The sequence below is a fragment of the Ambystoma mexicanum genome, chromosome 2p (assembly GCF_040938575.1).
Source record: "Ambystoma mexicanum isolate Mex_15411 chromosome 2p, UKY_AmexF1_1, whole genome shotgun sequence".
Lineage (NCBI taxonomy): Eukaryota > Metazoa > Chordata > Amphibia > Caudata > Ambystomatidae > Ambystoma > Ambystoma mexicanum.
In genome coordinates, this window is record NC_090923.1 from 677410563 (window position 1) to 677436482 (window position 25920).

A 25920-nucleotide genomic window follows, 5' to 3' on the forward strand; every position below is an offset into this window, starting at 1 on the left:
TACCAGGTGCTTGAGATGATCTTGACGCCCTGCAGCTCCTGCGACAGAGATGAAGATGGGACACAGGAGCGGGTATCAGGTGGCAGTTTGGCTGGATGGACGGCTGAAGGCGGGCCTACATGCCCGCTCAGGGTCAAGAATCATTGTCTCTGTGCTGGTTGCTGGATCTGGAATGCTGGTCGAGGCATCTTGGATGGCTTTAGTGACATCAGCGTGACAACTCTCAGTTGTGCAGCAGGTTGCGGTTTGAGGACTCCATTGCCTCGAAAATGTTCTTAAAATTTGGATGCTGGTTGATGCTTGCTGTGGCACTCCTCCTAGCTTCTTTACTGGACACGTGTTGTCCTTTAAGGCAGACGGCCCCTAGCTGAGGAGAGTTTTTTTGCAAGCAATGTCCTTTTCCTTTGGTCAGAGACTCTCTAGCACTTCCCACCTAGGAAGCTTGCTGGCAGAACCTAGCAGAGTACGCTGTGTGCGGGCTGGGTACCCTTTCTGGAGCTGCTGGATGGGTCCTCTTAGTTTGGTATCTCCCTCTGTTCCCTGGGAGATCTTTAGGGGAGGGATCTTGCTTCCCTTTTGGAAATCCTAGCCTTCCTTCTCTGGCAGACGTTGTAAGGAAGGCTGTAACTTCAGCCAGGATCCACATTAGTCCTTCTTCTTACTCCTTTCAAAGTCATTCGGATGACCTGCCAAAAGAGGGACTCAGCCCTCTTTTAAAGCCAAATGGGCCCCAGTGATTGGTGCAGGCTAAGCCTACCTTAATGAATCAATCCTGGCTCCCCACCAACAATTTTCTGTTACGCGTGAGGTCATAACCAGAGTGCTTTGCATGTACTAATAAGTCCCACCCATCCGTTTGCCAATATCCTAGCATGACACCCAATGTAAGCCTTCTAAGGAGGTCAGGCAAAGGGAGCATTTGGAGGTGGCAATGCTCTGCCGACATCCCTGGCATACTTTGCTTTCTCACTTGCTTTCCCGCTTTAGTCAAGCAAGTATCTCTGACATAGATGTCAGGCCAACACAAACTTACTCTCCCAGAAGTACCATGCACCCACACCCCCAGACTGAACCCTCCATAGATAAATGCAGACTCGTTCCGTCATGTATGACTTTATTTACTCCATATATGTATACATCAATTGATATCTGCAATATTTGGATAGATCAATGCCTTCAAATAAACGTGTATACATTTCTTATATGCACATGGGTTGGAGCAGACAGACGTAGACACATTACATTACTACTGTATACGGCCAACTGTACACATACCATTGCCAGGGCAAGAAGTTTTAGAGATGCTATAGTAGATGTTTGTTGTGAGGTCTTTCAAACAACAACTCCCATAAGGGCTCCCCAATGAAGTTGCTTATTAGGTCTAATGGGGTTCTATCCCAAAACATGTGTTAAGTAGCAGCAGAGAGAATAATGGGTATTCTGTCTTTTGACTGTGTACCTTTGTACATGTGTCAAAAAGACTGAATACCAAAGACTGTCTCTAAAGTCCACCCCCCCTAATGTGCATCAGCGAGAACCAGGAAGCTGCTGCACCGTGCAGCACGCTTTAGGCAAGGTAGGTGTGTGGGGGGATTGTTGGGTGTGCTGTGGGCGTGGGGCAATTTGTTCAGTTGCAACAAGCACTGGTGGGAGGGTATGGGGGGGGATTCAGGTTACAGGGGGTACTGGGATTCAGACTCCCCCTGATGGAGCACACCAGGGTGCGGGGTGGGAAATTAAGTTCGGGGGTTTTAGCTGCTCCAATTCAGCTAAGAAAGCAACCTTTAGCTCTTGGGTTTTTGACATAGAAGAGAATCATGGGATCAGAACGCCTGTGGCTCTAGAGAAGACAGAAAATGAAAAAACGTCACACTCATTAACATTTCAAAGCATTACTAAACACATGGAAAAATGCAATCTGCATGTTGTTAGCTGCTTCAAACTACTGCTCCCAACAGCTCAACTCCTTAAATACGTGCAGCTGGGGGGTGGGAGACGTGAAACACAAAAGGTCACTTCCATTGCCATTAGTCCACCTAACTAAACACAAACATATTACATTACTTTACACAGTACAGTTTGGCTACCACCATGCTCGCTACCCGCACCGACACCCGCGATTTAGCAATAACCAGCACATTACGAGATGAATGGGCCGGTAATTGCCCATTCGCGGGTGGCTGTATTGCCAGGCTCCCGTTCCCCATTCCGCCCCACAGGGCAGAATGGGGGTGGGGAGCATGATTGCACCGCCGGTGCAATCACAAGTTCTGCTTGCGGGTGCTGCACAGCCCGCCAGGTAAGATCTGGCGGGCTATGCGGGCTGTCAGGAACCCGCAAGCAGAACTCGTAATGCGGCCGGACAGTATGAACGGTGCCAGTGCCTTACCGTCACCGTTCATACTGTCCCTGCCCGCATCATAATCAGGCCCATTTTCTTGAGCTTCTGAAAAAATGGGGGGGTGTTGAGAAAGACATTTTTAGCATGTCTGGAATTCGGAGCTTCTAATTCATCTTAGGCTGTCAAGTCAATGCACATTGAAGGCGCCAGATGTTGTGCATGGGTCATAAGAGAGCCCAAAAACTCCTTTGTCATCCCAGAGGTAGAGGGGTCGTTGGAATCAAGCAAGTTCTGTTTCAGGTGTTGCGAAAAGAACGAGGTTATCAGCTCAGTAGCCTTAAGCTCAGTTGCATGGAGGTTAACTTTCTTTTTACTGCAAGTCCCACCCTCCACATGGTTATTAATAGTAACCACATTGATGTTAGCACCCCGAGAAGAATCTTCTTGAATGGGTGAGGCAGGGAGCAGAAGATGTATTGCAAAATGAAGCGCAGCCGAAGCATCCAACTCTTCTGAATGCTGAGTCGGCATGGTTTTCACACCACTCCTAACGTCCATTTAATACGGATTGCAAAAGGTAGACAGGTTCTCTCATGGGGTTTAAAGGCTGGTTGGCCAACAGTAACCCCTAGAGGAAGAAGGGAGGGAGAGAGACAAAATGAGGGACTCAAATGCACCAGGCCCGCAGATGCTCCACTTGAAACATGGAAGTCAAATGCAATGAGATTTTCTCTTTCAGAGTATTCAAAAGGAATAACACCCTCTATCCCACTCTCTTCCCACACTGTCACCTATGCCTGCATTCGGGGTGCCGTCTGCACTCACCACTTTAAGACCGTAGTTGTCAGTGAATGAGTATGAGAGAGTGTGAGGCAGTATGAGGGGATATGAGGAGGGTTAATTTCCAACACATTCTGTCAGTAGCTGTGCTGTGGCTCTACAAGCGCTTATGTGGTCTGGGTGTTACCTGGAAATAGCTAGAAGTTACTAGTGTTATTTCCGATGAGAAAGCGCTCTGATGGAACACACCTCCGCCTCAAAATAAGCGCTCGGCTCCTGGCGCCAAATGCTGAACACTGGACACAGGACGGAGCACAACCGCTCACAGCTTTCACCGCCTTCACTGCCTCGCTCGGTTGGAACGTTAGAGGAAAGCATCTAATGACTACCCAGGAGCGCGTCATGTCACACTGCTAAGCAGTTTCTCGTTTCACAGACTCTGACTAGTAAAAGTGTTCAGTGCATGACATCTGTGGGTACTGTAATTTCACAACATAGATAGATTGGTAAAGCATATTTGTGGAACAAGGGGGAAAAACTGAATTGATGACAATGTTGTTACTTAACTGTACTATAATGCACTGTACAAAACAGTCTTACATGTTATGGGTACAATGGGTGGTTAGAAGGGGCATTACATCAGTATTCAAATGGACTGCAAAATAAAATGAATTCGAAAAAGTCATCTTTGGGCTTTGTACTGTACACCCAAGTAATAATGTATATGGTTTTGATAGTAGATACCTGAACACCGGAGCGGGGACAGCACATAAATAAACCACTAGTCAACAAGGTAATTAAAAAAAGATCTGCACCTTCCCTTAGACACAACACAATAAGGAATCTTTAAAGTAGGAATGGTCCGGCTGAGGGGGAACCACACAAAGCACACACTAGCTGAACAGGAACTGGCCCACGCAATGAGTGGGTGTCAAAAAGAAATGCTAGAAACGGCTGTGCATAAATGGCCATGACTGTAGGTACTCTAGGTGACACACTGTAACCATTTTGCATAATGAGTAGATAGAAATCACCCACTGAAAAGGGGCGAATCTACATGTTTGCAAGAGACATGTCACAAAAGTCGAGAGGGCACCAGACCTCATCTACCAGGCGCTTCACAAGAGCCTGACTTATGACTCCATACACTATCAGCTGGGCACCTTGAGTCTGTATTACCAAACAACACACACACAGCCACTAATCCATCGTGCATGGAATGTTGAGTGGCAGGGGGATGTGTGAAGAGAGTGGTGAACGGAACAGACCAGAGAAGACATTATTTTCTACTTTACTGTTCGGGGTCTTTGGTTTGGCTCACCCCGGGTATCAATTCACTTGATAAAATTTTGTTTGTAAAATGAAAGTAGCTTTAATTGTCAAGAGGCAAACAACCTGAGCATTCCAATAAATACACAGACGACGGCCCTGATTCGTGGAAATCTGCACATAAATCCTGCAAGGGCCGCGTGCGAAGAAGGACACTGTGTGAGCCTTCATGCAGAATAAAAAAATGCATGCCCCCCTGTATTCATGGAATTGTTTGCGCAAAGTAACCGTATTCGCAAGTCATGGCCGGAAAACCTCCTGACACGCCTACATGTGAAGCATAAACAGCCAGATCAGCTAACTTTATGTGCTCCCCCGGGTACGAATACACACACTCTTTAAACAGTTCATAGGGTCCCTCGCAAGCAGGCCTGCATCTCAGGCACCCTGCGCAGGGTCCCCCATAACTGTTCCTGGCACCCCGACAACATGTGTATGAAAAATCGTAACTCAGTCTAAACTTGGAAAATCTGCATGTGAACCCCCGTAAACTGTTCCTGCACTCTGCTACACTGCCTATGCGCAACCCTAAGTAAGTTTGGAATCCCGGTTGTGTTCACACACCCCTAAATCCGACATGCAAACCCACCTCCATGATGCAAATCCTACGCGCAAGTGTACTTATGCCTGTCTTCAGGTGGCGGATAGTATGAAGGACTTGCATGGCCATTTCCCGGCCCGAGAAGTTGCACAATCAAATCCATTAATACATCTTGTGCCATGCAATTGTGGATGTGTGAAGAAATGCCTGCAGACCGTCCCTCGGAACGCCCACTTTTTAGCAAGTTCTTTTCTATTTTAGTTGTTCCGCCCCCTTGCCAGCCCTCTGCACAAGCCAAGACCGCACTCTGCATGGAGTCGCGTGCACGCCCCTCAACGGCTCGCAGAGGCGCGCTGTGCCTTCGTGAACTCCACGCAAGTCCAAGAAAAGCACAGCGCATTCGATTCCATGAATCGATAATGCGGATTTGAGTGCAGTTTGGCGAATAAGTACCCTTTTTGTCGCATAAACTATTCAATGAATCGAGCCTACATCTGTGAATGGACATAACCACCTTGTTACCAAGCCGCAAAGCTTAAAGTGTACATAACATTGAGCTTATATTGTTTATGAATCCACAAGTTGTAACCCAAAGTTCAAAGGACATACACCAAAAAAGTCTGCCAAAATAGTAGTGCACATTTCAATAATTAAACTTTTTTTCATTCTGTAGTTCGGTCATTGAAAAGTGTGACTATTTGCATGAAAGGAACAAAAAAAGGCAGGGGGAGGGAGGTCAGAACTTGTTTACTTTGAGCCATGGAGGGAATATTTCCAATGATCAAGCAAAAATACACATGCTGCGGGACAACCTACTTGGGGCCACGAACATGTGAGGAGAATTCATACCTGAAGCGTACATAACCTTTGAAGTATTCCTGGAGAGTACGTATGTGCTTGTTCCGTTTGTCAATGGGTGAACAAAAGCAGCACATTTCAGGAGGATTCAAAAAGGTTTTTGAACAGGTGGGATTCGAACCCAGCTCTCGTAGATGCTGCTTCAGGGTGAAAGCCCAAACCCCTTCACATCTATTAATTCTGTAGATGTGTGCAGAAGGAATTTGGGTGATTTGTCAGAGGAAAAAAAACAAATTCCAAAAGACCGAATTTGTTTTTCGTTCTCCCCATTTGACTGCATATATATATTGGGGGAGACCCTCGCAAACTCTCCCACTTACCCCTCCACATTTTTTATTGACTTTACCCCTCCCCCACATACATATATGAGGTCACATTGGGCACCCCATATTCAGTCATTTGGGATTCGGTCTATTTGCCCTCGATCTTTTTGGTTAATACCGTACAGAAGTACCCAGAAACCTTCATATGTCACCATGCACTCTGCTCGGACAAATTCTTGCCCATCTGTATCACTCTTTCCTTCTAGCGCCAGGCTGTACAGAGTCTAGAAAGGTGCCTTTAGTTTCTGTTTGGCCTCAAATCAACTGGTGGTTATTAGTTTAGACAGCAGGCCTTGTCTCGGGGTAAGAGTTCATTGCTTTTCTGTAGATATTTCAGATGTCAATGGCAAGTACTGTATAGGGTGTCATGTGTATATTCTATAGTGTAATTATACCCGACAGTTTTTCACATTGCTTTTTGATGAGAGGGGTATTTCTTTTCTTTTCCTTTTTTTATTAAGCTGGTTTCACACAGTTAGCACAATAAAAAAATTAGCTTGAAGTGTGGAAGTGTTTTTTTTCCAGAATGGAAGTCTCTGCTGCTGGAGTTGCGAGGGCAAATGCAGGTTTGCGCTGACTGCCAATGACACTGAAGTTGGGCTCAGTCTGATTGGAGTGTGCAAATACCCATCACTGTCCAACAGAGATTGGGAGGAATAGAAATGCAGTACCACGGCGCTTGTTGGTTGAAATACTGTGTGTTCTTCTGAGTCTGGAACCGGTCTCCTAGGGAAAGTGCCCCACTATCCCTGATTTGAGATAGAGAATCTGGTGTGAGACCAACCATATACGCGCTAAACACATGAAGAATTCACTTTTAGCTTTTTGCAAATAATTCTTCTTAAATCATACTCGAAGGGTCTTGTATTCTGTTTCAGCCACCTTATTTATTTTGATTTGCCGACACGTGTTTCGACCTTCTAGGTAATTTTCAAGACTGTAAGAATGTGATAAGCTCCTGTATTTTCTCTGATGAGGTTGGGGGATTCCAAAGTCTAAAATGCTGGTGGGTGATCCACAGACAGGCAGGAAGTGTGGCCTGTTAACAACGTGGGTGTGGACCTAGGTCACTATCACTGGATACTGTCCAACAGACCACACCATCTAGATGCGAATTTCCTTCTTGGGGATGATCCCCTGTCTCATGGTGTCTAGGATGTATTTGGTATTGAAAATGAATGATAAAGATTGGTAAAATGCGGTCTGGGTTTTTTTTTCTCACTATGTTATGAAATTGAGGGGAAAATCCATTTAGGCCGGGGGATTTAGTTGTTTTCTGATTGTCTCCTCCACCTTACACTCTGTTACTGGGATACTGATGTTACCTTGGATTACACACAGGCACAGCACCTCGATGGAACAGGAGTTGGGCAGGGTGACCAAGAAAGTTTTCATCTGAGGTTTTTCTGATCAGTGAATGAATGCAGTAATAGGATTGCCTATGCCTGGACAATTAGGTGCTGACATGGGGAAATATTCCAAACTCAGTAGAAAACAAGCAAAGCAACATATGAAACATTCCTACTGTAACAGGCTGTGCTCGCTTCTCTTTACTCAAAGCAAGTCCGCAAGTTAACCAGGATTGCTTTACTCCAATCATAAAAGTTCTGGCCTCCCAAGTCTGACTCAGCTAGCTCCTTGTCTACACCATGAACCGCAAGTCCCAAATGTAATAGTCCAATATCCCGGACAGTGGTATGGTACAAAACTGGCTCCCCAAACCTGCGAACAGGATAGGTAGGCATGCTATAAGAAACTTAGTTCTTCACTCAGCGATACCGTTGCCCGGAGCAAGTTTACTTCTGCCAAATCCACCCAGCCCCACAGTGCTCATAGTTATTTAGAAAACATAATGCAGCACCCAGATGAAAGTCTGATGCAGGGTGACTGGCTTTTTTCTAGTACTCTCCATGTGAATTATTCGACCATCCACACGGGGAGTGTGTATTCGCCTGGGCTTTTTTGTTTTTTTAGGAAATGGAATAATGGGAGAATAACCTCTGAAAATGTGTAGGGCTAATTCGCACGCATTTTCTCATGCTCTCCACACAACAAACACATAGTATAGTGTACTCTGAGGGACACAGCCTGCAGGCACAGTCCTCCCTGTCACATTTATTTGACAGGCGACAGTAAGGGGTGCCCAAAAACATCCAGAGGAGAAGAGCAACACTTTCCTCCTCCCATGGCCAGCTTAATTAAATATCAAATGATCCATGGATCTGCCCTGTTCTATTGTCAAAGTTCTGATGAGAGTTAATAGAAGCAGTCCTGTGAATAGGCCTGGCCACAGAACCTAACAATGGGCAGGAAAACTAACACCTCTTTCATATGCAATCTGTCTCCTTGAAGCTTGCTTCCGCCCCTCTATACGAAGGGCACTAAATGTCATGTCTGGGACAACTGTTTACAGTAGGAAAACTCCTTTTTAGAGGGACTAAGTATGTGATTTGAGGGGGACAGAAGTCTGTTCTCACCACAACTTCAAGGGAGACCGGTGCTTTGATTAAGAGCCACAGAGGGCTCAGTTAACCAGAGGGACTCTTTAATCTACAACAGACAGGAAGATGGGTGGGACTTAGGAGTACATGTTGTCACCTTTCACCTTTCCTGTTGCAAAGCACTCTGGTCCTGACCTCACGCATAACGGAAACTTGGTGGTGGTGACCCTGGATTGGTTCCTTAAGGCAGACTGAGCCTGCACCAATCACTGGGGCCCATTTGGCTTTAAAAGAGGACTGAGGTCCTCCCTTAGCAGATCATCCAACAACTTTGAAAGTAGTATGAAGAAGGACTCATTTGGAACATGGTTGAAGGTACAGTTTGCATTAAATCTTCTGCCATTGAAGGAAGGTCTGGATTTCAAAGAGGGAAGAAAGATCCGTCCCCTAAACATCTCCCAGCGAACAGAGGGAGATACCGGACTCAGAGGACCCATCCAACAGCTCCAGAAACGTTACCCAGCCAGCACACAGCATGCCCTGCTTGGTTCTGCCAGAACATTTCCTAGGTGGGAAGTGCCAAAGAGTCTCTGACCAAAGGACGAGGCTGTTGCATGCAAGCACTCTCCTCAGCTTTGGACCGTCTGCCTTAAAGGACAACACCAGCCCTGTGAAGTAGCTAGGAGGAGTGGCACAAAAAGCATAAACCAGCGTCCATCTTTTAAGGACATTTTCCTGGCAGTCCCTCAAACTACAACCGGCTGCACCGTTGACTGTTGTCACGCTGCAGTCGCTAAAGCTGTCCGAGACGCCTCAACCAGCATTCCAGATCTGCCAACCAGCACAGAGATAACAATTCTTGACCCCAAGTCGCTGTGTAGGCCATCTGGTAGCCATCTGTCCATCTTTTCTTGCCAAACTGCCTGCCGCAGCTGTCTCCCATCTAAAACTCTGTCCCATGAGCTGCAAAGCATCCTGGAACCGACTCAATGCTGTCGAGCATCAAGAACATTTCAAGCACCAGGTACATTGTGGTTCTATCCCCCTGGTCCTTTTCCAAAGGCCCCTAGTGACATTTACAACCCCTTGCTCCCTTGGTGCTGAAACCAAATAACCTTGAACAGCTAAGACTGATTGCTTTACCGATTACCCTCCTGTCAGTATCCAGAGTGCATCCCTTTCCTTCATGAAACTGTTTGTCATCTGTGTTCCTTTACAGGGCGGGTTGTATGTTGTCATGTGCTTGAACTGTCTGTTGTAGTAATAATAAAGTAGATATTTTTAAACAACCCTGACTGGACAGTTCCTTTTATTATTGGGTAATAATTGTATTTTATCTGTGTTGCAACTAACCAATGATCCACGACCTTGCAGAGGTAAGCCTGTGGTTCCGTCCACGTTATCAAAATTGGACAAGGAGGTTTATAATTTACTTGTGTTCCAATCTGTTCAGACCCCTTCTTGTGAACTAGAGTTGTTGGGATGATTGATGGTTTAGAAACCGATGTTCATCCCTGGACCATTGGTGCCCCGGAAGTTGATTTGTCCCAGGTTCTGACACTCACAGTATGTATGTTATGGGCTTCGTTTTATTTTTTCACAGATATTCTGGGCCCTTGCCCTCAACCCAGCAATTCTTTGACCATTCTGGGCATTTAATTGTTACCCTCTGATTCCACGGAAGCCCAAATGTTGCCAGTATGCAGTTCTGGTTTTCTTAGGCAGAAGATCCTGAGGAAGACTCTGGCTTTCCTTCTGCTGGAGCTTCGGCATAGGCTAGTGACTGAATCAATTATGGGCTCCTTACTACAATGGAATTGTGGTCAACACAATTTTTTGATTGCTGTTTACAGCTGCTTCAAACGCTGCAGCACGTCTGTGATTGGGAGCTGCAAGAATGTCCCATTCCTCTAGCCTTTCTCGCCAGCTTCACTGGCTCCCAGTGAAGAGCTGTATTCAATTCAAGGTTCTGTGTATTGTGCATCGCACATTTCACAATACTAGTCCCAAATATTTGCAATCTAAGCTGACTAGATATACTCCTGCTAGGCAGCTGTGCTCCACTTCTCTCAATCTGTTGGCGGTACCCAGGTTCCGTAAGACCCGGTTGGGGGTCGTTCCTTTTCTGTTCTTGCATCTTCTTTATGGAATTCTCTTCCTCCCCAGCTTGGGGAGATCATGGACCTTTTGAACTTTTGCAAGGTACTAAAAACCCATTTATTTTGAGCCTCAGGTTTTTTTTACTTGTGGTGGCTCTCTGTTAAGCAGCATTTCTGATCTTTGTCTCCTCCAACACCTAGACGCCTTCAGGCTTTTTGTTTGTGCACTATAAATTATATAAATAAGTAAACATTGGGAACCCATAAAGCTATTCAGTTTGCAACTTTTGCTATGAAATAAAATCTACTCTCAAGATTCACTAAACTCTAGTAACACATTCTACTATTTATCTCAAAGCTGTCTAAATCTTGCATGCCGGGCCCCGATGGACTTTCTAACTTTATGATAAAAAAAATCCCACTGAATGGGCACAAATTCTAGTTACCATTTTCAATCAAATTGTGTTAACTCGGTGTATCCCTGACTCCTGCTGGAAATCCATCACTATACCCATTCATAAAAATGGGGATAATCAAAACCCTAAGAATTATAGACCGATATCTCTTTTGGATATACCAAGGAAAATTTTAGCACGACTGTTACTAAGAGATATCAACAAATGGTTGAATGGAGCTGGAATTAGAGACCCAAATCAAACAGGCTTTATGCCAGGGATGGGGACAGCAGTTAATCTTCACATATTGGAAGTCATAAAGAAACAAGAACATCAGAAGGACCAGGTAGTTTACATGGCCTTTGTTGACTTCCAGGCCGCCTTCGATTCAGTGTGCAGGAAACTTCTAATCAACAAGCTAAAGTATGCGAAGTGCCCTGATTATCTCATTCTCAAACCACGGTTCAAATCAGATTGGCCCTAGACGGTACTCTGTCAGACCCAATTAAAACTTTACGTGGGTTGAAACAAGGGTGAATACTGGCGAGTACCTTGTTTAATTTTTTCATGTCAGCAGTGCAGCAAGAGTTTATGAACATCATATCTGTTGCCCCCCGTTTGGGAGGTCATGCAGTCCCCGGTTTGTTCTATGCTGACGATCTAGTGTTGCTAGCTAAGACGCCAGGGGGCTTGCAAGCTCTCCTATGTTGCTTAAGTAACTATGCCCATGCAAATCTGTTAAAAATTAACCAAGACAAGTGTAAAATCATGATACTTGAGCCTAAGAAGAAGAAAGCCTCTAAATTTAGAGAGTGGCAAATACAAAGCGTTAATTTAGGAATTGTTAATGAATACAAGTATCTGGGAATAACAGTTAGTAATGGCCAACAGGATAAACCATACTACAGAGAAATTGAAAATAAAGTTAACACCGGTATAACCCAGTCAAAGATAATACAGGCCAAATTTAGAAAATGTTCGCTACTACCAGCCATTACATTTTACAAGCAAAATGTTACACCCAAAATAACTTATGGGGCGGAAACCAGAGAGATCATCTTAGAGAGTGTTTGGCTAAGATTCAAGGGTCGTTTTTGGAAGTAGGTTTGTGGCCTCCCAATGTCCATATCAATGTGTCTACTAAGGCACGAAAAGGGGCTAGTATCCTTGTATGCAATATATTCATGGAAAGTTCTGTCATTGTATCGGAAATATCTGATAGCTGTGAGAGAAAATGGAATAATGTACACAATGGGAAGACACATGTTGGAATCAATGAACCCTAACATCATGAAATGGATAAAATGGATAAAAGTATTGATGGAGATGGCCGGCATTGATGACGATCTACTTATTAATAACCCCGAGAGGGTGAAAAATGAAACAGTGGTTGTATGATTGGATAAAAACTAGAGATGCATGCATGAAATTGAAAGTGTTTAAACAACAAGCTTTTGCAACCAAAAAACTTCATGTAGTTGAACATTATCTAACTAAGTTTCCTAATCCCAAATCCAGATATTCATATATGAGAATCAGGCTGAACATTTGCCTAACGAATCAAGTGCGCTTTATGAAAAATAATACATCCAACCCCAGCTGTAGATTTTGTCTTGCACCATCAGCTATAGAGACACTAAAACATCTAATCTCTGAATGTCCTGCGTTACTGCGGCAAAGATGTCAAATGTTTAAACATTTGTTTGAGAGTTATTCTATGTTGAGTGAGGAAAGCTTTTGGAACATTTTGTATAACAGTCAGTCTGCAAAAATGAACATTGCGAGTCGTTTGTTGAATCATTAAGCTTACAGAATCAAACTGATACTATTAATCTTAAAGTGAGATGATCCATCAAATAATTGTTCTTAAAACGTTGTGTTTTTTATGTAATGAAATGTACACATTAGAGATTGTATAGTGACATTTTTTTTACTGTAACTATTTTAATACTGTGTAATTTTATTTTTGAAAGGCTGTATTTTACAGCTATATCAAAATAAAATAAAATTAAAAAATAAATAAACTCCAGTTAATGATAATTATTGGTTATTTAAATAGCACTTTCACCAAACCACTATACATAGAAGATATTCACATACAATCATCACCCAACCATAGTTGCCACTGATTTATTGACCTTGGAAGGATGAAAGGCTGAGTTGGCACTGCTAGTATTAGAGTCTTCGACCTGCAGATCACACATACTTCACAGAAGTGAGCACTCAACCCACTGAGCTATCTTGTTACATATTAATAATATACTCTCCATTCATATAGTGCACAACAAACTCCTCTTGGCATACACATGAAAACCTCTTAATGTTAATACCAATGATGCCATATTGTACTGAAGATCAATGTCACTTTTTGTAGTGTTATTTTCTGTGATATTTCTCATGCCAAGCCATACCATTGGAAATAGGGAGTCTGCATGTCTTTGCTGTACAGGGCCTTTAAAATCCCAGGCAGGCCCCAAAGAAGAATCAAGCTGTCAGTGCCTTGGATTCCTAAGAGTCCTACCGTGTTATTTCACTGTGCTGTTTATAAGCTAAATACCTTTTTCCATAAATGATACCATGAGAGGTATGCATGATGCTAACTGTGCGTGATACAAACTGCTTCTGATGTACCATTGGCATTGAGCCTAAAGTTGACTCCTATGTGGTGGAATGGTGGGGGGAGGATGGTTTACAGCATGGAGCACAGCGGCTGGAAAAGGAATCCCCTAAGGCCATGAAACGGATGGTGAAGGGGTGCAGCTTGGACAAAAAAATCCAGCAAATCTGGGCAGAGCCACAGGGGACTGAAGTAGTGGGCCCGGTCAATGTAACCTCCCCACCAATGTCAGAAACATGTAGTTGGGGGGCTCCAGAGTGGTACACAAAGACCCAGAAAAGGGGAGAGGACCCCAGGGGAATGAGATTATCGACCCGAACCATGCAAAGCAGAATGGGAAGTGGGAATGGTGCAGCCGGGGCTAGAAAGGAGAAGAAATGCCATGAAATCAGGACAGGGCCCAAAGGGATGGTTGTGGGGCCCGGCCATTAAACCCCCAGTGCCCAGGTCACAGCAACATGGGTCGGGGTAGTGTGCAAGGCAAGCAGGCAGAAAGAGAGAACATGGTCTGGTAGCTGTATTACTTAACTTGGTTTTCATGGCTGCCTGTGCAATCGATGCTGCAGAAATAAACGTCTCTCCTCTTGGCAGTGCCCCCCCCAGTCCCCAGCCTTCAGGATACACACAACTTCAGGAACAATTACAAAGTGCATACCATGGCAACTGGCACCCTGCTAAATATAGGCCCAGTGGCCATGCCAGCTCCTTCTTCCTTCTGGGGTGTATGTAGCAGGTGATGTAGATACCTCTGCTGTACCTGCTCTCCACTGGCCCTGGAATGGAAGAAATGAAAAAGTGGAGTGAACCACCTTTGAACTGGAGCCAGGTCTGCGTGCGTCTGAGAGAGAGACTGGGAAGGAGCGGGACAGGGCACAGGAACCCAGTTGCCGTTTGTCTGCCCGGTGAGTGTTAAATCCACTTCTCCCCTCTGACACCACTCTTGTAACGGCCCTGGCCTCACTGATGCCTCTGCAAAGTGTACTAGGGAGATCACATTGCGATCTAAAATCCCCTGGGTTAGGAGTGCAGCACTTATGATGTGCTAATCCAATAAAAAAAGCTCTACTGTGGAAAACGTTTTGTGTCTTGCTCAGAAAAAAGTGCATTTCTACTCCATGGGTTCAGCAACTCCAGATTTCTGTGAAGGGGCAGCTTTCATCAGTTATTGACAACCATGCAACTACATACACAACATAGAACCATTCTAAATAAAATCTCATATCAAGAAATTTAGCAATTGTGACAGGTGCGCTGTCATTACAACCATAAATTAAATGTTATGCTCTTTGACATTATAGCATTACCTGATTTATATACAATATATCAATTGTATCCGGACCTGCAAACTCCGAGTTGTGCTCGTGGTGCCTTTCATTCCGTCATGCCTGACTTGGCGGAATGAAAGGCACCTGCGAGCACAACTTGTCTGTAGCACCGGCACCGTAATGATTGGTGCCGGTGCTACAGGCATCCCCATTCCCATTGAGCCCTATAGGGCTCAAATGGGAATGTGGATCACCCGATTCCGGCACCCGCGAAAGGGCAATTACCGGGTCCAGTGGGGCCGGAATACCCCAGTAATTACCCATTCACCGAGTGCCGGATATTTTTGCAAGTTTGAAGGTAGCCTGCCTGTATTACAATGGGCCTTATTAAATGTTTTGTGGTCCGGAAGTAACATACAGGTAATAATGTTTGCTGGCATTTTCCAGACCGGCAAACTACAAGTTTGCTGATGAGGTGGCAGAATTACCTCCAGCCTATGGCTGGATGTAATATGGCCACCAAATGGCCATAAAACAGCTGGTATTACCGGCACCTATATTACCGGTGCCGGTAATACCGGCAATCCCCCCATGGAGTCCTATGGCACTCCATGGAATGAGGATTAACCACTGTTGCTGTCACTGGGAATATGCCAGAAATTCCGACATACCAGGTGCTGGTAACAGTATTACCATTTGGTGGTATTCCACTGGATTTACCGGAGGGATACCACCAAACATGTAATGAGGCCAAATGGGTGCAGCTTTTAATAAAGGCGTTCAGGACCGTTCTTTCTGAGGTTTCTAATTTGAGGTGTGGATTTATCCAGCTTTGGGAGCACATCTTCATTCTAGCTGCCTCTGATCACCAGATGGAGTGGCCAAGAAGGCCTGGTTTATCTGGTTTGGGTCATAAACAGATTCTTTGGATCAATGTTACCCATCGTTATGATCATTCTTAAAATGGAATCACTTTAGAAATGTACCAGCATTTAGGGCACTTGATTACACCCCTGTAATTTTAACCCACATATCTTTAGGGACGCTGAGATGTGCAAAATAACCCCTATCTATCTCTTATGCACGTTGCCAGGTTCTTCTGTCGATAAGTAAGACTCCTAGAGAAGAGCAATATCTGCACCCTTTTTGTACAAATATGTTAGGACTTTCATTCTTTAAAAAGGGTTGCCCATTAATATACCAGGTAATTATTTTCGGGTTATATGTATGTTGCCATGAAGTAATTGTTGGCCATTTCTCAGGCATGCTCTAACTGATCCGTTTCTCAGTCTATGAGTAATTGTGGACCCCTACTTCACGTTTCTGGGCCCTCTCAGAGAATTGAACCAGGATCTCACCACATCCTTAGGATGAGCTATCTGAAAGTTACTGTTCTGAATGAATCCCCATGTGCTGCACATAACCCTCTATAGTAGCTTTCTTTTTTGCATCTTGATGCCTACTTTTTTTGTTTGTTCGAGATCCATGGGACTAGGTAATAGTAAAACCATACTTTATAGCATTCCCATTTTACCCGTTTTTTTTTATTTGTGCCAACTTTAAGAACTTCTCTCAGCAGATCTGAGAAACCTCACTATTATTTGCCTGTGAGGCTTCCTTGCATCTGGACGTGGCCTACCGGTTCAATGCCTTCTTTTAGTTTCTGTTAAATTGTAGTTGGAGCATGATGTTGAGTAGGCGTGTTACTATCTTCTTGATATGTCTACTGTCAGGGTCTTCAAAAACCCTATGAGCTTTTATATTGTTTCTTCTTTCTCAGGTTTTAAAGTTCTCTAGATAGGTCTTTCATCCCATTGGCCATCTTTGATAGGCACCCTGTTGGTCGTTTAACATGTCTTCTATTTTAGGAACCTGAGATTCCACCAACTGTATCTTGCCACAATGCCTGCTACGTCCACCCTGGTCGTTTAAATTGTGTGCTTCATCATGACGACAGCATGGGCCATGGTCTGCAAGAGTGTATACATCGTGGCCGGAGAGAGGTTGGTGCCATCATGTCTCTGCATTATTCTGATAGTTCATTGCCAGAGTTGTCTGTGCCTAGTGGCTATATTTGCTGCTCCTAATTGGTATGCCATAATTCATGCAGGCTAAAAAGGTACTTCTAGTATATAAGAAAATACAGTGTTACGCAGACAGCTGGCATTTATGAGAGGGTTTGTGTAACCACTCGTACTGTTCCATTCTGCTCTGTGGTTGTCGGCGACAGCATCTCGATGAGTGGCTCAGTCGGAGGTTCTCAAGTTACTTGTCAGATGCATTCCTCTATGAGTAGAGACATTAACTCTAGCATCAGTGTTCCCCTGAGCCCTGATGGACAGTTCCCTCTGGGACCACTGCAAAAGATTTAGGACTACAGGTGTTTGGCAGTAAACCCCTTGGTATCAGTCTGCACCACACAGATTCACTTGGTAGCTGTGGCTGAGCAGTCAGACTTCCCTCAAGAAGAGCTAGGCAGTATGTGGAGTATACAAAATAGGGCAATTTAAACAGTAGAACAAGCAAACACGGACAGAGCTTCGGTGTAAAGATATCTAGTTATTTATTTATAAAAACACATCTATGAAAACACACTGGCACTAATACGGTAAACACTTCAAGCACAATTACTATAAGAAAAATCAATCCCCCTAACAATAGTTCGACAAGTCTAGGTTTAACGGCACCACTTATTTGCAGACAGAGGTGAATGTTTTAACCTAGTTGGCAGTCTAGTATTCATTAGGACGGGAGAGAAAAGGCAGGGTATGAAATCAACTCGGTACCAACACTTTTACGAACAAATGCAAAGCAAGTAAGGCAGGGTCTACTGTAGATCGCAAAGTTCAGAGGCCAGGCCCACTCGGAGAGAGGCGAGGCAATATGTCCCAAAAAGTATCACAATGGAAATGCACTTCGAGTCTTTGTCGCAAATTGTTATAGAAAGATTGGACCAGTTCAGAACCGAGAGGTGAGAAAGCTTGGAGGCGACCCAATGGAGAGGCGAGGATTCAGACACCTCGCACTAACCGACACAAGGGAAGCCAGGCGGACACGGTACCTTGTTTGTGGAGAAACAGCTCCGGCGGGGGCAGTTGTTCCTGGTGGTGGATGCACGTCGGGTCTTTGCCAAGAGAAGAGATGATCTCGTCGTCGAAGGAAAGTTGCAGTTCGTTGCACCACCAGGGAAGAGACCAGCCGCGGAGTGCTCAGTCACAAGGCACCACCTTTTGGTCGCGGTACAGGGGTAGTGGCTATCCGGTTGCCGGGGTGCTCTGCACGGGCAATTCGACCACTACGTCCTGGAACGAAGAAAAAGCAAATGGGACTGGTTGTTCCCACCAGTCAGGGGAAGAGACTCTCCGGCAGGGAGATCTCCTCTGTCGCCGGGAAGTGGTGAGTCGGTTCAGCAGGGCTCCACCAGAGGTGTCGTCATTGCAGGTCGGCTCAGCTTTACCCTCGTTGGATTCTTAGGTCCTGTGGCGACTTCTGAGGATCCAGTCCCAAAAGCCCTGCTTTTATGCAGAAAACCCCCATTCATTCAGCCTAGCTGTCACTCAAAACACGCTAAGTGGTGAGCGGGGTGGCTCACCACTTGGGCCAATCACACCAGAGTGCGACTTGAGTTGGCAAGGCAACTCAGTCCAGGGTGCCTAAACCCCCTCCCACATCGCCTGTGGTACCCAGACAGAATGGCACCACTTTGGAGGGCCTCTGTGTAGAGGCCCGCCAAAAGTGGAACAAAGGGCTCAACCTTTGGTTTAGGAGTCACAGAGACGGACACAGATGCCATTTTAAAAACCGAGTTCTGGCAGAAAATACCAACCGATAGATTTATTTAAGATAAATAAACCGGTGGTATGTTAGAGATTAACGAGAAAAAGTAATAACCTCCAACAATGGGAAGAATCCCATAGGGTTATATTCGGGGTCGAATATAACAAGTAGTTTCCACTGCCACCAGCCAAAACTCGACGAGGGGGAATGGGACAGTGCCCCCTTGAATAACAGACCCAGGAGTAATCGAATTACCCCTACTAGTACGTCCACAATAGGATGGTGTGTACTAGTTCTGTTAGTAAATTTAGGTCTAGTAAAGCCAATGGTGACTTTACATGCTTGTGGAGACAGTAGTCAGTCCCCGGGTATGGAGTCTATGATGGAGGTCCGCTAGGATGCCCCAGTGCTACGGCACGGAGGGTGCGGTGTAACACACATAGAAAAACATATGAGACCCTATGGGGTAAAAGAACCCATAGCCCAAAGAACACATTGACATTCAAAGGAATTACACACATTCATGTCCAAGAGTGGGAAAAAAGAGTCTCACTCTTGGCAGGATGGAAAAAAAAAAAACTCCAGAAATCCAGCAAAGCTGCTGGTGGACTCACTAGGTTAGGAAATTCAGCCTAAACAGAGAATTCTCCCTAACAGACATTGGCCCTCATTACGACCCAGGCGGTAAGGGGTTTACGCCGGCGTAAACATCGCCGACCCTTACCGCCTGAGTACGAGTTCCCTTAGCGCCATGGCGGATTTAACACCTGCTTTTAGCAGGTGTTAAAATCCATGGCGCTAAGGGACCATGGAGTTAATTACGCCACCGTAATTTACGGTGGCGTAATTAACGCCTTCCCCACTCCCATTATGCCCTATGGGGCAAAAATGGGAATGGGGAAGGGTAAATGGGGATTGGGGACTTACCGCCCCGCCAAGGTCGGAATGGGGCGGTAAGTCCGCCAACCACCATGGCGGAATTGCACCCTTAGCGGCATGGACCATGGTGCTAATAGCACCATGGTTCTCCGCCAAGGTCGTAATGAGGGCCATTGTTCAGGAAGCCTCATCTTCATACACCGTTTTGGAGTGTATGAGATTTTTGCAACCATCTGGGTGTTTACATTGCACTCTCTTTGTTTAGGCATATGAGGCAGGAATATCTAGCATCTTAAATCCAAAGTACTGTCCTTCCGTTTGTAGGAGCAATGTACCCTCTCTTAATAGCGGTATCTTCCGGGAGTAGCAGTCTTGTGCTTCTGGTGTCCTGCGTATACTGATTTGTGGGCATCAGGCCTCTGTGATGTTAATGGGTGGTGATTATCAACCAGTTGCATACGTTGTAGGCCGCCATGTATCATTCGTTGTCGACCTATCCGACAGTTGCTCTTCTAGCACATCACCATATGTTCTTTCCTACCTGGCTCTCACTTAGTCTAAGAATGACAGTCTTCTATGCCTCACCTGCACTCGTTACTGTTTAAAGGCTTTGTTGGGCGTCCTGATTGGAAACGGACCCCTACTGTACTCACCGTGCTCCTCTCAGATGCTCACTCCCAGGGGAGTTGCTAGGTCTGGAAAAGACCCGGGGCTAAGCTGATGTCAGAACTGTTGGGACTGGGGGCTAGCTAGTCTTTTGGCTGTAGCTCCTGAGATTCTATCCGGGGCTACAGCCAAAAGATCAGGGGCTATAGCCCCCTTAGCCCCCCCCCTAGCAACGCCCCTGCTCACTCCTCCCTGTCTCTTCAAGTTCAAGGGAGGAACAGAGGGGTAGTAGACCTGTTCACACCAATCAGCCACCAACAGCGCCAATATGGGGCTTCGTTCCTGGTGCTAAAGACTTTCCACAAGTCTATGATGCGCCTCACAGCCTATGAGGGATGTGTCCTACCATTCCGTAGCTATGACTGTTCCTCAGCAGAATTCTCAATGTGGCAGGCTGCCGTGCCTGCGCCACCTACGTCGACAATTGCTAAGATTAGTAGCACAACATGACCCTCCATCGCTGCTGGGGATCTCTCACATTGAGGCTTGTGTTTTTTTTTACATAGCTTTTAAAGGTTTGGACATTTTAAGGTGTCATTTTCATGACCACTTATCAGGAGTGTTTTTGTTTAAACCACCATCTTTGTTGCTGCTCAACTGCGCCCCCAATCCATCCGCCACTCTTAAAAAAATCACTCCACTGAACAGTTGTTATTGAATTCATTATTTTAATGTGAAGGGGCAACAGGCATACAATCTGTAAAAGTGGAAATACCTATTCTAATGGTGTTGTTAAAAATCCTTTTTTTCTCCATCGGATTTTCCTAATTGGTAGTCAGAGTACCCCTTAATCATTTTTGAAATACATAAAATTGATTGAAAAGTGATTGACTTTCCACCTCAGCAGTTTTAACTTAAATGGATGCCTAATACTTGCATCTTTAGCCATATTCCAATCAAATTTAGGGATTTGCACGAGATTAAAGTCCGAGGGGATTACAGAATAGCACCCATCTCACTTTGACAGACTTAATGAATCTAGAAAACAAATTGTGATGCTAATATTCAATCTATTTCTGAGTCCACTTAAAGCAGACAAACCAGCAACAGCTTGAAGAAAAGTCGAGCTAGTCATCTCAAAATATAACTGTGGTAAAAGGTGTAGTGCTCATGTGGGCCCGGATGTAAATTGGTAACAGAGAATATTAGTAGAGCAGGAGGGCGAGTTTTTGTTTTGCAAAAGAGGACACAACCTGAGTGACACGTTTCAGATCAGTTAATGAATGCTTTATTAAACGGGTGAGTAGGGACAGCTCCAGGATAACCTCAATACATAAAGGAACACGGTGGATTCAATACAAAGGAAGCAACACACATGCAATTCAAGCGTTTCAGGGTGATGAGCAAAGCAAGTACAACTTTCAGACATAACTTTCTACCTAAGCTTGCCTGCATCCTCCAACCTAACTCGGTTATTGGCCTGTGCTTTGGATCACAAGTCCTGCAATGAAATGTTCCAAGTCATGAAAAAGGGGATCTGGGGGACACTGACTGTTAGACCATGAGGTAGAAACATTAACAGAAGAATGAGCTGAAAAAATGTAAAGCCAGGCTTAACAAAGATGCATCTTAAATACCTTTTTGGATGTCACATCATGAGCGAGGATCCTTTTCAGGGACTGCTGTCTGGAGTGTGGTCACCGCGAGCCCTTAAATCAGACACTACAGTGCTAATAGTTACTAGGGAGATTACTGCTTGCTCAGCTCCATTTTCCTTGGCCCTATCCATGCTCAGGTACAGCTTCACCCTCACAAGCAATAGGCCAGCCTCAGCATAGCCCCTAAAAGGCGCTCTTTTTGCAAGGGCTGGATCCCTGGCTGACTTGTCCTGGACTTCCCTCACCATCTCCTCTTCACCGGAGTTCCCACAACAGGGACCAGGAAAATGGTGAGCTGGGCGACCTCGTGTCAGATGTCTGGGGCAGTTGGGTCCCTGTGAAGGGTCCTTCCCCACTGGAGCACTATTCCCCGAGCAGGAATGCTTTTAGCAACATGTGACCAGGGATTGCATCCTACTTCATTGCAGTCAGTGTGTTACACTCCCTCACAGTTGCGCTTCCAGTCCCCTGCAAGGGTGAAGTGATTCCACTACATAAAAGCATTTCTAAATGGCACTATAACCATATAGCAATAATTCATACATTCGTTGAGGACAATTACTTCTGAATCACCAGACCCCAAGGAGGGGCACAGCACAGTAATTTTAGGTATAATATTCAAATGTCCTTTTCATCTCTCAGACATATTTCTCTAGTGACTAACATGAGAATTATACCCCACTTCAAAATATCACCTTCTCTGGTTGTACCATAGGCTAGTGGGTGAAATGTCATTCTATTCTTGCAATTTCACACCTTTCTATTTGTATTTGTTTTCATTTGAAGAATAGGGATGTCAATATCGATCAGAAACGACTTACAATAACACAATTAGAGATGGCATAAGCATTCCCTGGAAGGGTGGCTTTACAATAGCACAAAGAGCAAGTGGTGAGACAGTTTATTAGGGTGTACAAAAGTGGGACATAAACCAGGCACAAGCAGTAGTGGAGTTTACTGAGTACAAGAGTGGAGATTAGGGTTTTTGTAGTCAGTAAGAAATTGACACATTTTCTGAATGCTGAAACTGTTGGCAAGAAGGTCAGGTCAGAAGGAGACAGGAAGGGGAGGGGAAAGATGGCATTGGGATGCAGGAGGAAGATTACTTAAATTTTTGAAGAATATAGCATGAGGCAGCAGGGAGCCAATAAGTGATGAATTGCATTGAAGCAGTTGGTAACCTGCTCAGAGATGGCTGGAGCGAAGGAAGGAAAGGAGAAAAGGATTTAAGTGTTGTCAGCAAAACATTGATAGTGAATGACAAAGGATGACATAAGTCTACCTAGTGTAGAGGTATAGACGATGAAGGGAAGAGGACCTAGGAGTGATTTTCAATGATACCAACAGGGAGAGGGGCAAGGTCAGAGGCGTGCGAGTTCCAGGAGATTTTAAAGCAGTGACCTTCTAGGTAAGAGGCAATACACTTGAGAGCAGATTCGCTAAACTCATGGTCCTCCAGAGCGCGGCAGAGTGAGGATTTGCTGGCGGTGTCTAAAGCAGCAGAGAGGCACAAAAGGATGAGAATAGAAGGGAGGTTTGGATGGTGTATATCACAGAGAAATTTGGAGACACATATGAGTTCAGCATCAGTGATGTCTTTACTATGGAAGCCAGAATAAAGTGGATCATCAAGGCCACTATCCGCAAGGTACTTAGTGATCCACTTGGAGTCAACTCGCTCAAGGGCCTTTGAATAGTTCAACTCCTATTGCTGAGCAACAGCACTGACCACTGTGACATCCAGCCCTTGCTCTTCACTATGAACTTTGAGCGCTTCACAATCCAGCTGACCAACTTCCCCAAGCCGCTTGGATTCTACATTGAGAGTCATCTCTCCTTCAAGGGGCACATCGAAAGGAATACACAAACAGCTCTGGGAATCCCTTCTGTATGGCTTTCTGGTGACCACCCTTGCACCCCTGAGATGTGTCCTACATGCTGCAGCCTGACTCACCAAAGGACTCTGCAAGTTCAACCACATAACCTAGATCATCATCGAACTGCACTGACTCCTGCTGCAAGCACATATCACCTTCAAATTCTTCTGCATCATCAACAAGGCCATTGCCCTCAAGTCTCAACGCTACCTAGCTGAGCTGTTCAGTATCTCTGGAGGCCTATGGTCCACAAAAACAAGGACATGTGCAGACCTAAACTCCACCAATGTAGGAAGTAAAGGACTAGAAGATAGGACTTTCTGGTAGTAGGAGAGCCCAAGGGCTTAACACTAGCTCATGTGGGATGCATTATGCAATGTCTTTTGCAATGACACAATGTGTGCTTAAATTGACTGGCACATCCCACTCACAGGCAATTCACACAGCACCCTGGTGGACTTCTAGCTGAATTCTTTTTACCTCCCTCGTAGATCTACAAGGTGGTGCAGGGAGGCTTTCATGGGTATCAAGTTACTCTGGCCCGTGGAGTGCCGGCTTTATCTTGTAGCTCACCCATGTCTGTTACAGGAAGCTCCAAAGTGTTTGAGGGCATTTGCTGTGGGGGTTTCAGGTACTTTGAACCATACGCAAACTCCCATTTATTCTTGATCTTCAGTTTTACTGGACTCAGCATCGGCGTGCATTCTGAAATGATAATCAATAGTTTGTGTGTGCACCATTACTTCCCTGGTTGTCCCTGAACCAATGTATCTTGTTGATTCTGTTATCTCCATGCTGATCCACCCCTTTGACCTTTCTGCTTCAGGTTTGTCAGATGAGGTTATCTGAATGTCTTCCCAGATTGGCAATAGATGGTGGAGATGTAGTGCTTTGTAATTTTGCTTACCCTATCCCCTACACCAGCAAAATTGGCTTTTTGTGTTCTGGCTCTCATTTGTCAACTAGCTTGTTCTGGCCTCTCCTTCCCAAGTTGCAGATGCGTACTCTCCAGGTTGGAGTGCATGAAATGCAACTTTCTCATCATGTCTGTATTTGGTTTTTTGCTGGCATTATTTGGTGTAGTCCAGCCACCCATAGTGGTCAACATTATTTTCCTACAGTACTTTGACAACTGAGGCAGCCTTCTGGTCTTTTGTGGGGGAAGCTTGGGCATAGCCATTGAAGTGGGTGGTGACCACTAGAATGTTCTGAATGCACTTGTTGTCCATATCCATATTTGAGTGGTTGATGCAGATCAAGTCCATGGGACTGGAACTCCCTAGGTGATGCAAGGATAAAGCAAGCCTAGCAGTGGTCTTGTAGACAATGCCTTTGGTTTGGTTAACAGTAATCCTCCATATTCAAGATCTGACAAGGCCAGCAGAGTTGGTGTTTACCTAATTTTAATGTTCTGTACATACCCGATGGCCAGGCTAAATTTGAGGGACATAGGGCAACGGTTGTTGGAACGTTGGAGGTTGCATCAGTATGTGAAGAGCATGTCACTGAGTGCTGATTTTATTTGTAATGATTTTCTCTGCCAGTATCTTTCACTCTTTCAGCACAGACAGGCATAATTGGTACCTGCCTTTGGCAGGGTATCTTTGCTGGCAGCATTAGTGGTCAGCATTTCTGCTGTCCTTGATTTAGTGTTAAAGATTGCGTCTCTTGGGCGCTGAGTACCTGGGCTTCCGGTAGTTGTTCTTGGTGAGGTCGCCAGGCTGTCCGACAGGTGATTGAAGAATATGAGACGCGAGAAACCAGCACACCCCTTCCCCTAGAGTCAACAGGGTTAGAGGTGGACCAGCTCCCAACGCCACTAAAGTGCACCTTCCTGGTTCTTGCAGTGTTGGAGCAGTGTAGCAAGATAGAATTGCGGACGGAATGCCGTGGTGTTTCCAGAGGATGCAAATAACTGGAGGAGGCAGGCAAGTCTTGGAAGGCGAGGCAGTAGAGCAAGACCGTAGCGGGCACAACAGTAGAACAAGGCTGGAGCAGGCAAGGAATGGAGGGCAGGCTGGAGCAGGCGAGGACTGAAGGGCAGGCTGAAGTAGGCAAGGACTGAAGGGCAGGCTGGAGCAGGTGAGGACTGAAGGGCAGGCTGGAGCAGGCGAGGACAGGAGAGCAAGCTGGA